Source organism: Mus caroli, unplaced genomic scaffold (assembly GCF_978045245.1).
Source record: "Mus caroli unplaced genomic scaffold, Mus_caroli_1 scaffold_16, whole genome shotgun sequence".
Lineage (NCBI taxonomy): Eukaryota > Metazoa > Chordata > Mammalia > Rodentia > Muridae > Mus > Mus caroli.
In genome coordinates, this window is record NW_028227271.1 from 80146434 (window position 1) to 80167740 (window position 21307).

At 36.6% G+C, this 21307-nt stretch overlaps 1 long non-coding RNA gene across 2 annotated transcripts in view; it reads left to right on the forward strand.

The window, feature by feature from the left end:
* Positions 1–21307, forward strand: part of LOC110311047 (uncharacterized) — a 90158-nt gene that overhangs the window by 40947 nt on the left and 27904 nt on the right. For both annotated transcript variants that reach the window (XR_015045609.1, XR_015045610.1), the window contains exon 3: positions 15111–15267. This is a non-coding gene — a long non-coding RNA (uncharacterized LOC110311047). The remainder of the gene's footprint in view (positions 1–15110; positions 15268–21307) is intronic.

The window sequence follows — 21307 nt, forward strand, 5'->3', positions numbered from 1 at the left end:
AATTTGTGTGTATGGTGAATTGTTGTGTTAATTTCTAAACTATAGAAAAAAAAGTCCAGGATATACATACCTTTTATAATACAGAATATGAGAAAGTCCCAATCTCTCTCTATTACATTGGTATAAATACAGACTAAGTTTTGACATGAAGTTGAGCTATTCTTTCTTCTCTCTCACACTGAAGAGAAGGTAGAGGAATACAGTGCATACTGCATGACATGTTAACAGCAGAGCAGAACCCATTTGCATTTCAACTTTTTTATTCTTGTGTGATACTTTGCAATCTTCTGAGTTTGCTGTCTAAATTATAGATATAAAAAAATTAGTTCAGTGAAGATATAATGAGACCAATACTTACTAAAGGACATATATTTTCGTTAAGTTAAAGATAAGAAAGACCACTTTTTGATATGGTATTTTTCTTGATCACCTCTAGGAAAGTAGTCTGTTTTCAGGGATTTAAACTGAAGGCCAAGAGTTAGAGCTCTTCTTCATAAGTCAACAAACAAACAAATAAGCAAACCATAATAAATGCTTACTCTTGTTATGTTCTGGTATATGTACCAGGGATATGATAATTAGGTAGTACCAAAGATACCTATTAGTCTCATAATCACCCCTATTATGGCTAGTGTCATTCTTGAGCAACTGTTCCTTGGGTATATAAGAACACAGGTTGAATGATTCCTAGAAGGCAAGCCAGTAAACAATGTATCTCTGTAGCTTCTGCATCAGTTATGGCCTCTAAGTTCTCACCTTGAGTTTTGCCTTGATTTCCCTGAATGATGGACTACAAGATGTAATATGAAATAATCCCTTTGCTCCCCACATTGTTTTTTGCACGTGGAATTTTACAGGAATGGAAGCCACAACTGGCACAGAAATTATGCAGCATTCCAATTTTGTAAATGCTTTGGTAGCTTACTCTGTTCTCTCTATGGTGGTTCTGACATGTTTCCACCACAATATGGGTCATCTCTTTATTATGATTCCAAATGCTATGTAGCAGCATACTCACTCTGACTTCTGAAGTTTTATGATCATGGTCGTTTCTGTATCATACTAGAACTCTATTGTGATGCTAAATTTTCTATATTAACTTCATTAATTAATCAAGATTGACTAAGAGACTGATACATTATGTAACTTGATTCCTTAAGATCCTATAGGCTGAGTTTTTGAAGACAGAACCTAGTGATAGTCCTCTAGAAGTTTGTTTGTTGTTGTTGTTGTTGTTGTTGTTGTTTTCATTAATTAGTTTATGCATTCACTTTACACCAGGATCACAGCTTATCCTCTCATCCAGGTCACTTCCTCACACAGCCCTTTCCCCTATTCCTCCTTCCTTTCTTCCTTTGAAAAAGGGAGACTCCCCATGGGGTATTAACCCATGCTGAAACATCAAGTCACTGTAGAACTAGGAGCATCCTCCCCCACTGAGACCACACAGGTTGGCCCACTGAAGGGAACAGAATCCAAATCTTTAAACTGTCTATATCTCTTTGCATTTTTACATAGATGAAACAGAGCCCACTGGTTCTGTGGAGTATTTTTACGGTCACCAATATTTTTATGAATGGACCAGTCATAACTTACTACTTCTAAAAAGCCTCAGCTCCAAGTAAAATTACAATGAATCTATGCTTTCATCCCTTGGATTTCAGAAGTCCAAATACCAGTCAGTGAAATTTCCCTTCATTTACTATCTTATTTTACACTTTTTATTTTTACTGGCCACATGAAATTCGATTCACCCTCTTATCCTGTTAGTCTTAATGAAGTCCAAAAATGAATTTCTTGCATGGTGAATATACTCCACAGACACAGTATTTTAATATTAGTGATATGGAGTCAGTTCTCTGCTAGCAAGGAGCTAGTTAAAGACTGGCAGGAGAGATGAGAGAGAGAGGGCACATAGTCTTCAATGGAGTGATTTCTTATGTTTCCTAGTAGCATGCAAGTGGCCTTGTACTTGTATATAAGTTAAGTGTCCACATTTGTAAACACACTCAATATTTGAAACCTGAAAGTTCCCTAATTTCACATGTAAGTTGTCACCACCTCAAGTCTCTTAATTATACTTGGCATTATGAACTTAACAAGGTCTCACTTGACCTTACCCTGATGAATTATCCATCGTCTCAACTCCGTTAAATTTACTTTGAGAGTGTTACTTACTTTTTTGGTTCTGTATTAACACAACATGAGAGACCCTTTATAATGTGCCACGGAACCCCTTGGGCTTTCACACTTGGCTTTTAAAGCTTGATTAATATCATGAGTTTCACAGTGTCCTTAAATGCCTTCACAGCTCCAGGCAGTGGCATTTGAATCTCGAGTCTCTATAATTAGAATTTTCCTCTGAATCCTTAATCTACAAACTGTCCCATTTATCGGACACTTTCCCCCAGTTTTCTACATGTTCTTAGTAACAGAAAAGTTCAAATAGTTGCCCTAAAACATTAGTTCTAGTATTCTACCATTTAGGATGTAGGAGATCAACTCTACTACTTTGTTTCCATATACATTTTATGACCTAATGTCTGTAATATCTCTATAGTTCAATATCTTTACTTATCGTTTCTAGAAGCTAACTCTAAGGTAAGGAGTAACATCTGTTGCAGTTATTTCAATGATTCTGTAACAATTCCTACAGAAAAGAGCAGTATCAAAACACAAGAGGAGAGAGAAAGAGGGAGAGGAGAGGGAGAGGGGAAAAGGGGGAGAGGAGGGAGAGGGGGAGAGGGAGGGAGAGAGAGAGAGAGAGAGAGAGAGAGAGAGAGAGAGAGAGAGAGAGAGGAATCTTAGCTCAAGGATTTCCCAGATACATATGAAAATGAAGGAATATGGATAATCCCTTGTATCCCCAACTCAGTAGTTTTGTTTGTGCTACCATGGAGGAGGTTCTGTATATGAAGGGGGAGATGAGAAAGTTACATTGGTGAGATCTATGGCTTCTGGGGCCAACAAATTTAAGACCGGTCTATAAGTGTTTCCATTTGAAACTAGACAATGAATGGGTATGTTGTGTTTATAACATAATGTCTATTCTATAACACACATACAAACTTTATTTCTAATTTTTATTACATTAAATGATTTCTGTGAGCCACACTTATTTTATCTATTAATAAATTCTAATCTGCTAGGTAAATTGAAAAAATTTAAACCTATCTTTAAAACTCCTTTATAGTTATGCCAATTTTATAGTTATTTTATAAATGTGTAGCAGGTGTGTGTATGTATTCAAAACCATAGGTGGGCATGTGTGTGCTTGTATGCAAGTATGCAAACATATCTCTGTGTGTGTTTTTGACAGAGGAGAATCTCTGGTGCCATTACAAAGATGCTATCTACTGATGTGCCAATGTCCAAATCTCTAGCTATGATTATTTTATGCATGCAGTGTCATGTAGGCAATTGTGCATTCAGTATCAGTAGGTTGTTGTGCTTCAAGCATTTTTGATTAAGCTATCTCCATAGTCTTCAACTTCATATATTTAATTTTTTATTATATTTTAAGTATCTAAGTTGCTTGTCTGCCTATATATCTATGCACTACCTGCTTGCCTTTTGTTAATGGAATCCAAAAGAGGATGTTGAACTCTTGAGAACTAAAGTTACATTTTTGAGCCATTTGAGGGTGCTAAAAGTCAAACCCAGGTACACTGGAAGAGTAGCCAGTTCCCTTAACCACCTAGACGTCTCTCCAACCCCCTTTTTCGTATTCTTAGCCCTATCGTTCAGTTTCATTTTATCATTAAGCACTGTGCTCTTGACCACATCTAATTTTTTATGTTTGTGCCAACGTTATATTTCCATTTAGCTTCCAGTTTATCCAGATGTATTGATGTAACAATTCAGGGATTTTTCATACCATGTTTAGACAGTATGGGGAACACCTGGTGAACTTTAAAGTAACCTGGAAATCATAACTACAGGGCCAGAAATGCAGTTCATTTGGTACAGTCCTTGACTAAGATGTAGGAAGCCAAGGGCTTGATTCTCAGGACAACACACTAATGCAAGGTGGTGCATGACTCTCTTTCCAGTATTTGAGAAATGAATGCAGGGAGATCAGAAATTCAAGGTCATTCTAGGCTACACACAAAGTTCAATGTGTTATATGGCATAAAAACGAATAGTAAGGGCAGATTAATACTCCATCTCTAGGACAACAGGGGAGATTTTGGTCTTAAGTCAACCTGGAAGAGCTATTTTCCATGGTATGCGGATTAAGGCTTCTTAGGAGAAACTACTAAGCATTTGATTTTTCAGTGCAAAAGGAGGTTTGTTATTCAGAGTGCTATTTTGGTGACATGTAAACGGAAGGGGAGCTTGGGAGGATCCCCAAGCACACATCCAAGAAAAATTTACTACTAGAGAAGACTAAGCACAGCCAGCAATTGTCTGTAGGATTCACGCTCTAATGTCAGAAAGCAGGAGAGGAAAGGAGAGATATGAAGTAGAGAGACCTGATGTTACAATGAAAATAATGTTGCATCACATCTAATAATGATAAAAAAAGACACTAATTCCTGTAATATACGAAGTGTAGTTCAAGTGAACCATCATTAGTTTAGGTAGGCTTGCGATTGTGAACCTCATAAACTATAATAAAAAGACTTACATTGTATTCTAAAGGTTATTGTTTAAACTTACACTTCTCTAATAACTGCTCTGATTACCTTCAGCATAGGTCATTTTGTTTTATTAATATCTTGACTATGAAATAGCATGTGACTTCATAATTCCCTAAAACTTAATTTATTTTCTGCTTATGCTCCTTTATTCAGAATGTATGGACACAAGATAAATTTAGTTTATGCTTGAGATTGATTCAACTTTTAACCTAAATTCCATTATGTAGAACATTTGTTGACAGAGTATTATTATTATTACATTAATAAATGAAAGTTATATACAAATGCCACATTTAGACTAATGTATATGGTACATGGTCAAACAATTCTCTGAGGTTTTTGCAAATATGGTCTATAACTTTTATCTCATCAGAACATCTATCTAGGAAGAAGCACGTCCTTCCATAGACAATATTCTCAATTAAACATCTGTTGATTAAAAGTAATGCCCACATATTTTCAAATCACACACATATTTTTGAATGCTGGGAATCTTTAGAGCTGAAACATCTGTGATATTTTATTAATGAAAAGTTCTAAACTGCATTCAGTAATCCAATACATTTCATGCAAGGTGATATATGCCTGTCGAAGTTATGATGTAAAACAAATATGATAAAAAGTTTCAAGTTAACATTTGTTATGTAACAAAACTTTTCCTGGGAATATAATACATACATGTCTGTATACTCCAATCAGGAAACACATGGCAGACAAAAGTACAGATATCTCCAATATCTAACTTCTTGAACCAATGAGTTTTTGGGGGGTTACTTGCAGAAATATAGGTTAATGACAACTTCCAGGAACAGAAGTGACTCAGACAGCTGCATCATAATTCCCCAACAGAGCATAGGTGACAGCTTGCAAAATTTGGGAACCTGGAGCAGATTGCACAGCCTGCAGGCAGCTGACCTGTCCAGAAAGTGTGAGTTCTCAGTATCTTAGTTGGTTTACATCTCTTCCAAGCAGCTTCTTCCAGCAGGCTACTCTGTTACAGAACAACCATGAATACACCTCTTTCCCTCCAGAGATTCCCCACACTTTGGTATCAAAACCCATGAGGCTCATGTCTCAAGAAATTATTACAGGTTTGGAAGGCAAAGCATGTGAACACTTCTCCTTAGGTATTAGGCAGTGGTTCTCAAGCTTCCTAATGTTACAGACCTTTAATACAGTTGTGGTAACTCTTAACCAGAAAATCATTTCTTTGCTACTTTATAACTGTAATTTTGCTACAGTTTCAACTTGTAATGTAAATGTCTGACATGCAGGGTATCTGACAGGAGATACCTGTGAACAGATCGTTTGTTCTCAAAGAGTTCATGGCCTATAGGTTGAGAAGCAGTGAATTGAAGACATACAGTTTTCCTAAATGTAAAATTGTGATTTTTTCTGAAAATAGACAAGGTTCCAGAATAATTGTAGCATATTAAAATCTTTGAAAAGTTATTAATAGTTTTTGATTAAATCATTTAATCTGTTTACATTCCAAAGTTTGCCCCCTTCCTAGTCCCAAAGCTCTGAATTCTTCACCCATCTCCCCCTCCCCTTTGCTTCTGAATGTGCTTTTTCTACCCACCCACACCCACCTCATTGCTACCAGCATTCTCCTTCCTTGGGACATCAAGTTCCTACAAGATCAGGCACACCTTCTCCCACTGAGTCAAGACAAGGCAGTCCTCTACTACAAATTTGCTGGAGTTCACAGACCAGCCCATGTATGCTCTTTGGTTGGTGACTTAGTCTCTGGAAGCTCTGAGGGGTTCACGTTAGTTGATATTATTCTTATTCCTATGGGGTTGATATCCTCTTCAGCTCCTTCAATCATTCCCCTAGCTCTTTCATAGAGATCCCTGTCCTCAGACCAAGAGTTTATTAATAGTTTTAAAGAAAATTCTGTTTCTATTGGAATTTACACAATGATATTTTGTATTCCACAATCAGGATAGCTGACATGACTTATGCCATTCTCTGTGTCAGATACTCACAGGTTGGTCCTCAGTGGTAATATTCCTTACATTTTATTGATTAATGCCACGACACTTACACCGATTATCCCTACTTCAGTTTCTTACTACCAATAGCACTAAAATATAATGATTTTCTTGATCTTACTGTTCCTCAGTATATCATCTGTCTTTCTGTATTTCTTTCTCTGAAAGAAAATGATAAATAAAAAATATACATTTGTCTAAATAGAATAAGTAAACAATAAAATAAAGCACTGTAATATACACAAATATTACATAACTTAGAAAAATGGGATGACTTTTAACTAGAAACATTCATTTTTAAAAATAAAGTTCATACCTATGTCCATATTGGGTATATACTTTATATTAACAAGAAATACAGAAATATAAATTATGAACTTTTTCATCATAGAACTTTATTCATGCCACCTTTTTGAAATTCTATTAAGAAATTATTGTTATTTCTATTTGAAGATGTAACATTTCAGCCACATTAGGAGAGAATGCAATGTCTATAAGACCTGTGTTTAGGCTAGCTTGAGGATGTCTTATCAAGTTAAGAGAACATTTAAAACTCCAAATTTTATTTAGTGTTCATATTAATTTAGTAAGACAATCCTGTAAGTGCACGAAGCATTTTCTTAACAGTACAGCCATTGAGTTAGTTCTAATAATCTAATGACGAATGTTTAAAGAGGCATAACCTGAAGTAGAACATAGAAATATATAAAGAAAGAAACACAGCACCATAAACTTAGCAGAAAGATGTTAAAGCAAAAGAAGAAGCCCACTCCCGCAGCCTCAGGATCACTGCTAACAGGGTCCCAGTGTGGAGGAATGTCATATTCCCTAAACTCTGAGTACAAGATCTCCATATCAACTATACAGTTATATGTGCCATGTTTCCATCCTTGTTTACCTTGAAGTAATGAGAAGATTAGAACACACAGATGTGGCAGGGCATAGCATGCATATAGATGCACACACACTCAATAGTGCACATAAATATCAAAGGATGAGAGAGTGCATCAGGAGCTAGCTGATCTTCATGAAGTCTTGGGCAAATCAGAGAAACTGAATTGATTTATATATCTGGGAGAAAAAGGATATGCCAAGAGATTTCCAAGTTGTCCCACAGGGAGAGAACCATGACACAGATCATTGCTTAAAAAGTTATGGCTATTTAAAATACACCAGCAACTGAATATAAACTCCAATAAACACTTTGAGCCAATAAGTACTTTGAATCCATTGTGGAGAACAAATATACAGAGATGAAGTAAAGGTCTACAGATTTGTCATTGAATGAAAGTAGTTATCAAGTTCAATACACAAAGAAACCAAAAATAAAAATATGTCACCAAAGCCTTTTTGTCACACAGATAGCTTGTGTAATTAATACGCAATGATATTTAATACTGTGATAAAGGTATAGGAATAAATGGTCATCAGGGTTAAGGCATAGATTCCTGACCTGGACTACCAAATTTATGTGATGTTTGTGACAATCCAAGAAGAGCTAAACAGATTGAGAAATCCAGTGTAAAGGATAAGATTTCAGAGAGTCACATTTAATACAGTCCCACTGAGACAGTCACAGAGTTCACAGTCCCTACAATGATACTTTATTAAACTCCCAGATTCATCAAAACTTTCTCTGATTAATGAAAACCCCCCAAACAAGCCATATATTCTAGTCAAACCTGGTGTCCCAGAACTCTGAGAGACTGAAATAAGATTGTTAACACAAGTTTCAAACAATCCCATGCTTCATAGTAAGTTTAAATCAAGCTTGAGTATCCTCTGGAGACCTTATCTATTACCACACCATTGCAAAATAAATTCATAAAGTTATAATAATGTTGGGATATTGAACGTAAAAAGGGAAAGCTGCACATCATACTAGATAACTCTCCTGGGTTAAGTATGAATCATTACCTTGAAAGAGCCCATAGAGTTCCAGATGACTTGTTAAGGAAGGACAGATCCAGTTGAATCCTGTTTTAGCCATACAATGCCAAGGACAAAGGAAAAATATTATGAGCTTCGAGGCAGAAAACTAAAAGTACCATGTGTGTTACAGATATTGAAGATCCAAGTCTCACCCTGCTGGATGGATCTACCAGGTTAGTGGCCAGGAAATATTTTAAATAACAACCTTTTCACTCTGCTGAAAGCAGGAACCTGACCAAAATGACAGTACTTATTGTCTGGGTCAGGGACAATATGACAGGGACCAGCAAAGGAATCAACCCCAATTTCTCACTTTGTGCTATTAGTACAAAGGCCAGCAGTGGACTGACAGCCAACCTTGAGTTGGCCTGCTCTTTTACTGAGCAATAGCTAATGTGATAGAACATTATTTTTTAAAACAGTTTTTTTTTTGGTGAATTAATCTTTATATATGAGAACAATAAACAATTGAGATAAATAAGTTATATGTCTAGTTTAAATGCAGTAGCAAAAATAAATTTATCTATGGGGACTGTACAAAGTAAACTATGTCTTGATACGTTTTGTGGTGAGCAAAATCTATCTGACCTCATGACTTATCCTATATGAAGGGAGATGCCTTGGTAAGTGGTCATACCAAATATATTCTAAGGAAAATGAGTGAGAGTTTAGAAACCATGTGTATTTTTATACCTTCCTCATATAAGCATGCAGAGGATGCTTCACTGTGTGGGGCATTTTCTGGCATATCATAAGCATGGGGAAGAGGTACAATATTTTTAAGTTATTATACATTTTCTATAAAATGGGCTTCAAAGGCATTTTTCTCTAACACATTTAAATGTTCAACTTCATAATTTCTGAATGCATAAATCATTTTATGTCAATAACTTTGCTTTTAAATCATTAAATTATGAGGCTGGTCAGTGGTGGCACATGCCATTAATCCCAGCACTTGGGAGGCAGAGGCAGGGGAATTTCTGAGTTTGAGGCCAGCCTGGTCTACAGAATGAGTTCTAGGACAGCCAGAGCTACACAGAGAAACCATGTCTCAAAAACAAAAAAAAAATTATGAATATTTGGTTATGAATATTTGTTTTTGTAATTTCTTAGGGGAATTAATAAAAGAAAATAAGCATCATAAGTCAGCATCACGTTAGAGTAAAAAAATAAAGATGTATATCCCAAACAAATGGAAACAAAAAGTCAGTAGATGTTGCTACATTAATAAAGAATAAAATAGACTTCATCTCAACTATTCACAAGAGATAGAGGAGGACACTATCGATTCATCAAAAGAAAAGAATCCACCAAGATAATATTACAATTCTAAACATTTATGAATGAAATATAATGACAACCAATTTCATACAGGAAACACTTACAACTTAAATCACAGAATGACCTTAACACAGTGATAGTGAACTTCTTAAATGCCGTGCTCTTGGCAATCAACAGATCATCTGGACAAAATATAAACAGATATTCTTTAAAATAACTTAAAGACACACCTGAAAGCTCTAGACACATCAAAAAACTTCAAAGAGTAGACTTGAAGAAATAAGTAAAAATTAACCTAAAGTTTATATTTATGGTACATTAATCAAAGCTCATGAATATTCCATGCTTGAAATATCTTTTTATCACTGTTATGGCTTTGATAGAGATCCATCTAGAACATTTTTTTCTTCTGGTTCTCAAGGTGTCTTCCATTCTGTAAGTGTCTGTCACTACGTGAGTATATTGTTGGAAATTTCTAAAACACTCCATATAATTATATTTGTAGAATTATATGTTCAGCTTCTCTTGAGGCTGTTGACATGTGATTCCTACCTGCAGCATTTGATTTGACCATTTCCAAGCCTTTTTATTTTACTTTATTTGTGTTTCATCCTTGAAAATTTAGAGCAGAATTTATACCAATAATTGAAAATCATGGCAAAAGAGTTGGGCAGTCTAAGACTGGCATGTCCAACATGAGGGACCTATACAGTGAACGTGCTATATTGTCTCATGGACAGACTTCTCAGTGTACTTTTTTTAGAGGTTGTAAATTTTCTTCCAGAGACATTGATGTGTTGATGCATATAGGGAACTTGACAGTTGATATTTTTAAGGCTACAAACCAAACATCACCACCACCACCATGACCACCACCACAAAAACAACACATTAACCTACCATAAATTTAAAAGTAGATAAAACTAAGTGCATTCACTATAAGTGACCATAGGTAGAAGATCAGTCTTCATTTAATTGTTGCTCAAATTAATGTAAATTAATCAAGATTTTTGAAAGATGGGCTTTGGAATAGAACAGATCATGTGTGTGTGTGTGTGTGTCTGTCTGTCTGTCTGTCTGTCTGTCTGTCTGTCTGTGTCTGTGTGTGTGTATGTGTGTGTATGGATAGAGGGAAGGAGTACAGAAAGAGAGATGACTGACATTGAATGGCAATTGGGACGGTGTGGAAACCTAGTGCAGGCAAAAACTCTCTGGAATCTATGAGGTCAACCTAGTGAGGACTTTTTATAAAGGATATATTGAGCCTCAACCATTCATGTTCTAGAAGCAGGCAAGGCTTCACTGGTGGAATTGAGACAGCAATCTAGTCACAAAAGCTTTGCCCTAAAATCTGCCTTAACTGCAAGATATGCTGGGATAACTCTGGTACATAACTTGTTTGAGTGGTTAGCCAGTGATTTTCCAACTTTGAGACCAGTGATATGAGACCAAACCCACACCCAGCACTGTCTGGATAACTAGGAATCAGGGTTGGAATAGTCCAGAGACATTGAGTAGAACAAAACACAGCCACACCAAACAAAGCAAAGGGAAGCAATGAAGTGGTCCCTAATAATGTTCTGCTATAGTTATAGACTGGTGGTTCTCATAAGAGAGGCTTCCTCCAGCAATAGTTGAGAATGGACATAGAGAACCACAGCCAAACATTAGACAGAGAGAGAACAAGAAATTTCAGTGTCAAGGTCTATCACTGGATCCCTTGCCTAGGATTCATGGAAAACCCCAGGAAGAAGAGAAGTAGATGTAGGAGCCAGAGGAGTCAGGATACCAGGAGAATATGACCCACAGAATCAACTAAGCAGGGACTGTGCGGGACTCATAGAGACTGAAGTGGCAATTGTAGAGCCTACATGAGTCTGTGCTAGGTCCTCTGTAAATATGTTATTGTTGGTTTGTTGTTTTTCAGGGGACTCCTGACAGTGGAGTGGGGGGTTTTTTACTCTTTTAGAACCCCTTTTTTCCTACTGGTTTGCTCATCCAGTCTTGGTATGAGGGCTTGTGCCTGATCATACTGTATCTTGTTGTGCTGGATAGAGGAGTTAATCTGGGGTAGAGGAGAGGGAGGTCTGGGAGGAGTGGAGAGAAGGGAAGCAATGGTCTGGATGTATAATACAAAAGAAGAATAAATAAAAATAAAGAGAACAATTATTTTTAAAACTCTACTGAGTATACTTACTTTATGTGGCAAATACTTGAGACACTTGTGTGAGAAGTATAGATGTCTTTCCTCCTAAAGCTCACTATTGGACATGAGAAGCAATAGAAACCAGTGCAAAACACTTCTATTGCATATTTGTCTGTTTGAGTGAGCTTTGATATGAATACTTGGAGAAAGGTCAGAGCTACTGTGGGTGGGCTCCTTTGAGAAACGAAGAGCTATACTCTGCTAGAAGTTTTAACACATTTTATTTTATGTCTATTTATAACAGGTTCTTGACTTTTAAGTAAGAACATTGAGAATCACAGCTATGAGTTCTAAATAACTAGCAGGGGTTTATTTAAAGGGGAGATTCTATATATAAATTAATGTGGGTCAAATGAAAAAAAAAAGCTCACTTTTTCAGACTTATTTCTTTTTAATAACTGTAAAAGATTTAATATCTCTCAAAGTCATAGAACAAAGAAATTGAGCATTTCTTGAATAATGTACTCTTCCCATTCCATTCAGTAAACTGTTTTTCAGATTATTCCATCGTATTTGGTAAAATTTAATACTTTCAAAGATGTACTTACAACATAGCCTACCAGGCAAATAAGCCCACATTTTTACTAGAGCCTCTTTTCTTGAATTCTATCTGAACATTTGGACTCAGTTGCTATATTTTTATAGCAGAATAGTATTGGCGGAAGTGCTAATTAGTGTAATCTGCATCAAGTATGAGTATGAGTATGGTTCTCCCCGTAGCCACGTGCCACAGACATCATTCAATGTGTGGTGATTCCATTTACTTCTTTTTAAAGACTTATTCTTACTTTCTGTATACCAGTTTAGTGTCATATCTACCTGGTGCCCACAGAAAAAAGTGGAGGGTTTTGGATCCTCTGGAACTAGGATTACAAAGGATCCTAAACCTCCATGCAGGTTTTGGAACTGAACCCCTGACTTCTATATGAGAAGCAAGTCTTCTTAGTCATTCAAACATCTACAACACAAAGGCATTTACCTAAGAGTCATGGGATAAAGGTTAGGGGGTTGTTGTTTCTTTTCAGAAACAGATGTGAAATAAGAGTCTTCTCAGTGCAGTGCACTAAAGCCAGACTATGAACAGTTTCAAAATCAATTCATTAAGAAAATTGAAAGGACAGGAAGAAATTTAACCTTTTTATGTAGTAAAGCATATGGAATCTATTGCATATGAGTTCTTCAGATAATTACGAATACTCAAGGAAGAATTCATGCCAGCACTTTTTTCCACTTGTATTTCAAACTGAATTCAGCTTTGTAGCTGATGAAATGGTAATAGTGTGTGCTTTTGAATCTTCTTGTCATTTTTAACAGTGTTAGGCATGGTTTCCATTTCATGGAGAAGGCCTGAAATACAATATACAACAACTGCTTCCTCCTATAATATTTGTGCCAGTATTGAATAGTTCAACTGTTGTATGTTGTGAATTGCTTTTCTTCTCCAGCGCTGTGAACCTTAGTTGTAGAGGTGAAGCTTCCAATGGGCACCGGCTTGATTTCTCCATGTTAAATAATATAAGTACTGTGTTCATCAGCAAGGCCTCAGCATAAGTTTATGGAGAGTATCTAATAGTCCTGTCAGTAGCCTGTAATATTTGCCAATGGGGGTTTCCATGAAATATATGTTATTCCTGGCACTGGGGACTTTACATAGTGATATATGATGTCTAGTTGAGGCAGTGTCTCCTACTGACATGATAACACCATTTATAACATTTATACCTAGGTATGTAACTTTGGAAATTATTTATAACAGGTGTCTTTTGTAGCCTTTTCACAAAGCCTTTGGTGTTTGATGTATCTTCTCATACTTCTTCCATCATGATCAGCTTTTAGTTGAGCTCTAATATCTTACTTAAGTTCAAAGATAATAGAAAGATTGTGTTCAACCCTACTAGAAGAAAAGATAATAAACAACCCAAAGTCTATATGCAAAGTAATTACAAATTATATACAACGGAAGTTAGGAATTCCAACACAATTTTGAAAAATATTAATCTAGTCAGTGTGTCTTTAACTTGTAAATGCATAGTGACACTCACATAAAATGAATTCCCTACATCATAATACATCACATGATATAAACAGATGCTATTTGAACATGAATAACATAGAACACATAGAAACGTTAGATAAAACAAGTAGTACAGTTATAATAAATATTATACCACTCGGCATTAGTTAATTGTAAGACATTTAGCACACTTTCTAGTAAGTTATATAAAGGTAAAATAGTGTAAAACTCACAATTCCCTTATAATAGAAGTAAGATGTGCCAGAATTTTTCTTAAATAGATATCTGATGGAAGATTACTATTCAGTTTTTAAAATATAAATTATTATAAGTTTAAATATACTACTTCAAACCATCAACTAAAATTTATATAAAAAAATCTCTTGATTGAAAACATGTTTTGAAACAAAAGGTAAAGGAACAATTTTATATTACCAGAAACAAATATGACTATATAACAAAGATATAAATTCCTTTCTGATGGAGTCAAAATACTTAAGTCCAGAACATTGTGTCTACAGCAGCAATGCTCATTGACTAATCTCTATCCAGAATATTAGGACTTTATATTCTGTAAACTGAAACAGGTCTATTAGGTTGCCCATGACTGATGTTATTTTACAAGGTCATAGAAAGCCTGTGGATAGCTTATAATCTAAGATGATCCAGTTTAAATTATATAGGAGGCAATGGAAGTTCAGACTTTTGCATAGTAAGTTCAATTTGTAATTTCTGCTCAATTTATGTATGGAAGTTAAAACTGGAAATTATATACTTACAAATTTGAATGAATCTCATTTATGTAAGCTTAACCTGTCATTAGTCACTTTCCAGCTTCTAGAACACCAGTTATACAAGCTGTCATTCAAAAGTTATTTTATGGTATATGTAGTTTGAAGAAAGTTTTTTTTTTGTATGCATATACACATAAACATATTTAGAGACTATGTCCTTTATGGTGTTGTATTAGTTATATTTATATAGTTATGTTATAACACCATGACCAAGGAAACTTTTGAACTTATTGTTCCTGATAGATAAGATTCCATCGTGGCCAGAGAAGCATGCCAGCAATTGGAAGACATGGTGGCAGGAGCAGGAACCTGAGAGATCTAAGCCACAATCACAAGGCAGGGAGGGTAACTGAACCCTCTGAAAACAGTACACCAACTGGTTTAAATAGCCAAGACTATGGTGAGTATTTCCATTCAAAGCACCTCAGCCATTAATTTGCATGAATTTTGTGCATGTGCTTTTGATTTTTTATATGTCTTACTAATTACTATGTAGAACTGAAGAATAAAAACTTCTAAGTTAAAAAGGCATTCTTCTTTGGATCATTAAAAAAAAAAAACATTTAATTCTTTGTCCAGAATGTTTAAAAGATTCGTTTTCCCACTTATGACAAGATTTATGTCACTAGGATTTGATTAACACTCTTAATCAAATGCATTAAAGAGAGGGAGCCAAAGATGTAGCTGAAAGTGATTCACTCAAATTGACAGACCAAAGCCAGGTGTCAAAGGCATAATGAAATTGTAGTTGTCCAGATGAGAACAGTACCCATAGACTCATATATTTGAATTGGTGGAATTGTTTAGGAATTGCCTGTAGGAAGAAGTGTGTTACTGGGTTTATGCTTTGGAATTTAAAATTTTTATGCTGTTCCTTGTTAGAGTCTCTCTCTCTCTCTCTCTCTCTCTCTCTCTCTCTCTCTCTCTCTCTCTCTCTCTCTCTCTCTCTCTCTCTCTCTTTCTCTCTCCTGGTTCATACTCGTGAACCAGATGTAAGCTTTGAGCTATTGTTCCAGGGTTATGGCTGACTGGTTGCTGTAATTCTTCCTGCCATGATTAGTAAAGTGACTTAGAGAGTAAGGATTGTAAGTTTTTGAAATACTTAAGTACAGAAAGAAATGTCTAACGACCATGAGTCTATCTCTAGTGAAGGACCAATATAGTGTTATACCATCGGGCGTACAAGAAGAATACCTTGTGCTACTCGAGAGAGATAACTGAGCTAAATGGAATCAAAGTTAACAGTATGTGTATAGGAAAATGTCACCATGAAACTATTAATCTACAAAATTTATTTATACAAATATAACTGTAATATATATGTATATATATATACATACACACACATATATATATATATAAACATAAAATGTCTCACATAAAGAAAGATCACTAAAAACAGTAATTGATAAATCTATACCTACAGTTACAATGAATTATGCATTGACATATCAAAGATTAAATTAAATCTTCTCTGTATTTATATGCTAAGACTGTTCTAATTTGGTAAAAACACTTCCTGCTCTTCATCTTTCAGTTTGGCAATTCGACTTTTATCCATTTCTAAAAGGAAACAGTTTATTCCTGATGAAACATCTCAAATGCTCTTTCAGTTAGCCACACAAGCTTGTAATCTTCAATATTCTTTTCTGTGTATTTTCCTTTCTGTGAAGGAAAATTGTCCTCCATATGTTATATTTTAGACCAATTCATTATTTCTTGACAGTGGGAACTATCTACCGCAAAATGGAATCATTTATTTTACCCATACCAGCATTTTATTAGCCTAAAGTATGTAATGATGAAATCGGGCGCTCTGAGTGTTTCATTGATCATATGAAGCAGACGGATTTTTCAGGAACAATTCATATTCATCCCATTGACAAACTGGCAACTTAACAATTTAACTAGATTTCTGCTTAAATACCTATATACAGTCTTTGTACTGCTGCTTAGAGTAAATAGAAGATAATTTTCAAAGAATTCAAAGATATCTTCAAGCACTTTTGTGAGTTTATATCTAAAAGACTTTTGTGAGTTTATATCTAAAAGCCATTTCAGGAAAATAATAGTGGGATGTTAGAGTCTTCTAATACCTAAAATATAAATGGACATAGTAACTTTTGAAAGATATGGTATCTTAAATTTAGATGAGTCTTTACTGTAGAAACAGATTAGAATGATCATTGGCTTCAGCAGCCCCTTAATTCTGCATAAATGTGGTCTCATTTGTCCTTCAGGAAGATAGCTACCATCTCCTAGATTAAAGGCTTCTTTTGTATGTTGAAAAATACAGAATTTGAAGAGGAATAGTCCTATATTTTCAAAATGGTTGCCCAAAAGATCCTAAATTGATAGAGACAAATGAAGGGAACATTTTTTTATGTATTAAAGTATCTGTCAATTTTAAGCTAATTTAGAAATATTCTGCTAGGTTTTAATGTCTAGTTGGCACAAACTAGTCTCTCCTGAGTAAGAAGATTCACCTAAGGAATTATCCTAAATGATTCGATTGATGATAAAAGTCCCACAGTTATGGTTATTATGGCCATCTCTTTCAGTTATCAACTGAAAAAGAATGTGTGTGTGTGTGTGTGTGTGTGTGTGTGTGTGTGTGTGTGTGTATGTTTGTGTGTAATTTTTCCTTTTATTCACTCTTGCATCTTGCCACACTATATATTTGCCCTGTTGCTACTGATTCCTCCATCGATGGCAGCAATATTTCATATTTGAATACAGACCGGTTGCTGTCCAGAAACTTTCTGTGCTACCAGATACTGGTTGAGTCTTCTGAGACATTCCCCTTTGAAGCACAAATAACAATGGGTTAGCCCCCACACCTACAGAGAGATACATCGATTTTTGCACCATTCCTATTGTTGAAGCTTCCATATTCAAGAAATGAATATCTGGTTCTCAGAAACTCAGATGTGATCTGGCTGTCATTATTTTAAAGTAAACTTAATAAATGTGTGTGTGTGTTTAAAGGTACTGAACATTTAAAGTCTTTTTTAGTGTTTTAAAGAGATTTTAAAGACTGTGTATCTTAAAAATTGGAATATTCACATTAATATAAGATCTTGGGGGACAATTGCAAAGCAAAATTTGTAACTCAGTGGGAACGCTTTGTGTGTCAAGTTGACAGTAGGTCAATTTTTACAACAAATTTATTGACCACTTGCTACAAGCTAGAGTAATTAGGGAAGAGGGAACATCAATTGAGCAAGTGTCCCCACCAGATCAACTAATGGGCAAGTTCATAAGCTTTTTCTTAATTAGTGATTGATGTGACCTAGTTCAACCCAATGTGGATGGTGGCCACCCCTGAGGAGACGGTCCTTGGCTGTCTAAGTGAAAATGATGAAACTGGGAGGAACAACAAATCAGTAAGCAATGTTCTTCCTTGGCTTTTGCTTCAGTTCCTGCCTCCAGGTCTCTGTCTATTGAATATATGCCCCGATTCTTTTCAATTATGGAGTTTAATCTATGAATTGAAATACATTTCCTATCCCCAATGAAATCACTTTTGGTTATGGATATTAACATACCAATAGAAACTCTAAGATACATAAGGAATTGAAGGAGAAATAAATTAAAATATATGGCCATAAATTATTTCAAGCGTTGTCATTACTTACATTATAAGCTTTGGGGACATTTGAGAAGTGGTGTGGAAACAGACTGCGGTAGAAACTTCTTGGAACCTATGAAGGTGCTGCTAGGGAGGAAATTTCAAATGGGTAAATGTAACCTTGACAGGCTCTGGAGTAACATGTAGTGTGAGCCTTTAAAGATTAAATTAGATGAATTGAGAAGGGAAGAATATTATTAATTATGTGTTGATGTTTTCATGGGATTAGGAGGAGAGGAGAATCATGGAAAAGAAGAAGCTTCAGGAGAGGAGGAAAGAGAAGCCACCATAGGTTAAAGGTCAAGAGAGCATGGCTCTTCAGTCTGCTCCACACTTTGTTTCCGCATTTGCTCCTGTGAATATTTTCTTACCCTTTCTAAGAAGGACGGAAGGATGCATACTTTGGTCTTCCTTCTTCTTGAGCTTCATGTGGTCTGTGAATTGTATCTTGGGGAGCAAAGACTGAAGGAAAGGCCATCCACAGACTGACCCACCTAGGAATCCATCCCATATACAGTCACCAAATGCAGATACTAGTGTGGATGCCAAGTAGTGCATGCTGACAGGAGCCAGATATATCTGTATCCTGAGAGGCTCTGCCAGAACCTGATATATACAGAGGTAGATGCTTGCAGCCAACTATTGAATTGATCACAGGGTCCCCAATGGAAGAGTTAGAGAAAGGACTGAAGGAGCTGAAGGGGTTTTCAACCCCATAGTAAGAACAACAATGTCAACCAACCAGAGTTTCCAGGGTCTAAACAACCAACCAAGGAGTACACATAGAGGGACTCATGGCTCCAGTCGTATATGTAGCAGAGGATGGCCTTATCAGGAATCAATGAGAGAATAGGCCCTTGGTTCTGTGAAGGTTCAAAGTCCCAGTGTAGGGGAATGAGAGGGCAGGAAGGCAGGAGTAGGTAGATCAGTGGGGTACACCCTCATATAACCAGGAGTAGGGGGATGAGACAGGGGGCTTCTGGGGGGGATTGGGAAAGGGGCTAACACTTGAAATGTAAATAAATAAAATATCAAATAAAATGAGAAGGGGGAGGGAGGGGGAGAGAGAGAGGGAGCAGGGAGAGGGGGAGGGGAGGGGGAGGGGAGGGGGAGGGGAGGGGGAGAGGGAGAGAGGGGGAGGGGAGAGGGGGGAGCGGGGAGAGGGGGAGGGGAGAGGGGGAGGGGAGAGGTGGGAGCGGGGAGAGGGGGAGGGGAGAGGGGGAGGGAGAATATGGCCCTAAAAACTGCCCAGTTGGAATTAAGAGAAGCCCACATAAATCATAGTAAAAAATAAATAATAGCTTTGTGTTATTGACAAGAAAGTAGAATCTAACATCATGGTGGGTAGGCAGCTGCCTAGCTATCATGATGTTTAGGACATGTAAATATAAAGGGTGTGTGAATATGTCTTTCACATGAGAACTCGACAATCAAAAGAAGGCTAGAAGCCCTCGGTTGGGATTTAAAATATTTTCTACTACAATATATTGAACCCAGCTCGGGACAAAACCTTACTTAAAATTAATTTAAGATATTTAAATGGAAAACACATGGTATCCCTTTAAGATTAGGAGGCAGAAAAAAAAATTGATTTCTTAGCAAAGCCACATGTTTTTTCACCCCAATCTGCACAGATTCAAGACTAAAACAAAATACCTACTGAATTGACACACATAATTATGGGGTTTGTGACATAAGGTAAGACAGCTGTACCTCCAAGCTGACCAAGACAACATGCTGAGAGGCAAGCTCTACATGGATGCTAGGAACTCTTGCTAAGAAATGAAAACAGACGACTCAGAAATAATCAAAGCCTATGCCTCTCATAATCTAAATAAATGAATAAATAAATAAATAAATAAATAAATAAACAAACAAATATTAAAACAGTACTATCTTAAGCAACTAGCTTCTTTTTAAAGAACTCTGCTGGATTTTTTTTAAAATTATTTTATTTATTTATGTTCCAGCCATTGCCCCACTCCAGGTCCCCACTCCCACAGTTCCTCATTCCATTCCTCCTTTCCCTAGTTTCTGAGCGATGCTCCCTCCCCTGCCCCCAGGCATTCCCTTCTCTTGGGCCTCACGTCTCTATAGAGTTAGGCTCACCTTCTTCCACTGAGGCCATTCCAGGCAATTCTCTGCTATTGTCCAGTGCCTTGGGCCCGGGACCTGCGACCAGTCTGTGTATGCTGTCTGGTTGGTGGCTCACTTTCTGAGAGCTCCCTGGTTCCGAATTAGTTGAGACTGTTGGTCTTCCTATGAGATCACCCTCCCCTTCAGCTTCTTATCATTCTCTTAATTCAATCATAGGGGTCCCAGACTTCAGTCCCATGGTTGGGTGTAAGTATCTGCATCTGTCTCAGTCAGCTGCTGGTAGAGACTCTCAGAGGACAGCCAATCTAGGCTTCTTTCTGTAACCACATCATAGCATTAGTAATAGTGTCAGGCCTTGGTGCCCATCCCCTTATTCCCGTGAGATGAATCCCAAGTTCACTGGTCACTGGACTGCCTTTCCTTCAGTCTCTTCTCCATTTTTGTCCCTGTAGTTATTTTAGACAAGAACACTACTGGGTCAGAAATATTGACTGTGAGTTGGTAACCCCATCCATCCACTTGAGGCCTGGTCTATCTACTGGAGGTTGACTTCACGTTTCCTCTTTCCACTGTTGTACATTTTGGGTAAGGTCACCCCCCATTGAATCCTGAGAGTTTCTCACCTCCCTGGTCTCTGGTAATTTCTTGAGGCTCTGCACATCTTTCACACACCCCTTCCCACCCGAGGCTGGAGGCTGTATGTTTCCATTCA